Consider the following 2,980-nt stretch of genomic DNA (forward strand, 5'->3'; position numbering starts at 1 on the left):
TATCAACGCCATGTCCAATGTAACGCAGCAATACTGTTTTAGAACCAGTGCCATCACGTCTGTCGTGAGTCAAAAGTTAAAAAAGTAAAAATATTATTGAAAATCGGCCAAGTAAATAGATGGATAATTTTCTTCTTTATAATTTTCCACGCTTGAATTTTTGTATTATTTTCGGTCAATTACTCACAAAAGTCAATCTTACTAACCGTGTTTAGGCCAAAAATGTTGTAGGATTTTGTAGGAAATACCATGGAATAATTTATAGGTTACGTCATGAACAAATTCGTCGTATATTATAAATTAATATATTATACCATGGGGCATTATTCGAACACAATTTTATCTAAATAATAATTACATATTATTTAAAAACATTTTTTCGACTAATTTTTAAATCATACTAAAAATGTATTGAATTATTTTAAAAAGTAAAAGCAATGTTCGAATAAGAAATAAGTTTAAAAAAAAATCAAATATGTATAATATTGTGTATTATGTACCCATATATTTTATGTTATTCGAGTAAATAAAACATTTTGAAGATAGTATGTTGGAATAATTATGTAAATAAAATGTTGTCCAAATCGCGCCGGTAGACCTAAATTTTAATCGATATTTGGCTTAAATGTAAATATAACATTATGTTTTTTTTTAGTGATCCGCTTTGACTTCGGTCAAAGTTGATATCAACGATCGACAAGCTGAGTCGATACATAATATAATCGCGATGCCCCCCGACACAAATAATAACATTACCGGGGGATGTTGCGCAAAAAAAGTGTGCAAAACCATATTTATTTGTATGTTATTATGTAAACGCGATAATTTTGAAAAACCGCGTGTAAAACGAAAAATCGGACACGCCGTCATCGCGTCCCACTCGATATTCGCTTCTTTTGTCGCCTACCCTGATCAGCCAGTGCAGCTGTCCTTGTACAAAGTGAGGCTAATGCGATTAACGTTGCCAGGGCGAAAGACAATGACCGTGTCATCGTTATGACAAAACGCGTTCGGTGTCGTCTCCACCGCTATAATACCACCTGCAACAGCAACAACCCCCGAACTGCAGCAGTGATTTTTAAGGGTGCATATATATAGAGAGAGAGACACTTGGCCATAGCGGAACCGAGAGCACCTGTTTGACCGTACATATAAGTTCACGAGAGTCGGACTTTGACGTCCGTGTGCATACGATTACGGTAATTTTTTGTTCCCTCTGTACATTTTCCGTTGTATTGTGTAACGTGGATGATCACGACCGTGGCCGAGAAACGCACAACCCTTTAATCGAACACTACCCTGATTATCTCGGATCCAATAGCACCGACACGTATATCTAATGCTATGAACATGGATAATATTATACGACGCGTGACGTGTATGCCTTTTAGAAAAATATACTAATATGTGTACTTACTTTTAAATAATACGACTCAAATCTATTTGGATGTCGGTCATCACTGTGCTGGGAGAGGGTCTGCTTGAACGTATTAGAAGATGTCCAAATGTATAAATCTTTGATCTCGAAAGTCCCACTAGTCGCACATTTTTAAATAGTTGTCAGAAAATGTAAATTATTAACAAAACAGTAAAACAATTGAATTTGTGTTTAATTGTAAAAACCGTTAATAACTTATATTACAAATGCACATAAACCAAAGATAATCTGAGACAACTACGACAACTGACACTTTTGTATGACTTCTTGTGCGCGACTCATTCTTGATAGGAACAATCTCTACATAATTGGCTATTAGACTTGATGTGACTTTTATAAGTTCGATTTAATCGATCAAATTTTGAAAGCAATTTCTCAATAATCCTTTTATTTTTTACTTAGTACGAAGTATCAGCTATATTAAATTACTCTCCTTAAAAAATTCAAACGGTAAATTATAAATTCGTTCAATCGATTATGTTAGACTTTCATACTTCGGTAATATTAAAACATCTACTTCCTATAATAATCTTATAATTTTGTTAGTACAATTTGTGCAATTTGGCAATGAGTAACTTATTTTAAAAATAATTACCTACGTGAACTAATTTTAATTAGCCGATTTAAGTAAAAAATGTTTAGTTTCTATTTATTTACTTCTTGTTTACATTTTTAGGAAATAATTTTTAGCAAATAATGGGTAATAATATACTACCAGCGAAAATAGTTGTACGCTCGTTTTGAGTTTTTGTTCATTAGCCAAAATGAATTTTATATACGTCTGTGGCGTTATAACAAAAGTATATTTACTCAAAACTTTCTCGCCGTACTAAAAATACAATTTCTCAATATTTAACATGATGATCTCAAAACCGGAAAAATAAAACATCACTTTTTGTTATCATGACACATTGTCTAAGAATGTTTTTTTAAATTAGTTGAATATGCTTAAAGATTATATTAGTATACGTGCTCAAATTTTTTGCTGAAAAAATATTACTTAAGCAAGTGGTCGACAAAAGTATTATAATGTTTTGTCTAAAAAAATAAATTTATATTCATACAAGTACATATGTTGAAAGTTTTTGGCAAAAACTTAACAGAAAAGGTCCCTTTTTACACATTAACAAATATGTTGAAACCGAGCAACCTTAAACTCCAATGTTCTTTTTATCAAACCTGCGGTAGGTAACAAAAATCCAGTATGAACAGAACTTATATAACTAATAATTCAAAGTTGACGTCATATTAAAGACATTTTTTTAATTTAAAAAAACAGAGATGTATTCTCTTATGTACGATTAAAAATGTGTAGATTTTCCCACATTTGCATAAAATACCTGTACTATTGTTTACTATGGTGATTGTGTAAAATTTGGACATACAATTTTGTTTGTTTGCTTGGTAAACTGTATTTTGACGTCATGCAGATTTGCAAGTTGTTCACTTAGCTTTAGTATTGATCTAGTTTTTAATTCTTAGTTCAATAAAAATAAATTTGTTAATATTTGACTTATAACGTATAACCTTTTGTTTAATTTG

This window comes from Adelges cooleyi, unplaced genomic scaffold, assembly GCF_023614345.1.
Source record: "Adelges cooleyi isolate 19-005CV unplaced genomic scaffold, UGA_ACOO_1.1 ACOO_flye_CR_arks_rails_tigmint_CR_PRNA_23, whole genome shotgun sequence".
Taxonomy (NCBI): domain Eukaryota; kingdom Metazoa; phylum Arthropoda; class Insecta; order Hemiptera; family Adelgidae; genus Adelges; species Adelges cooleyi.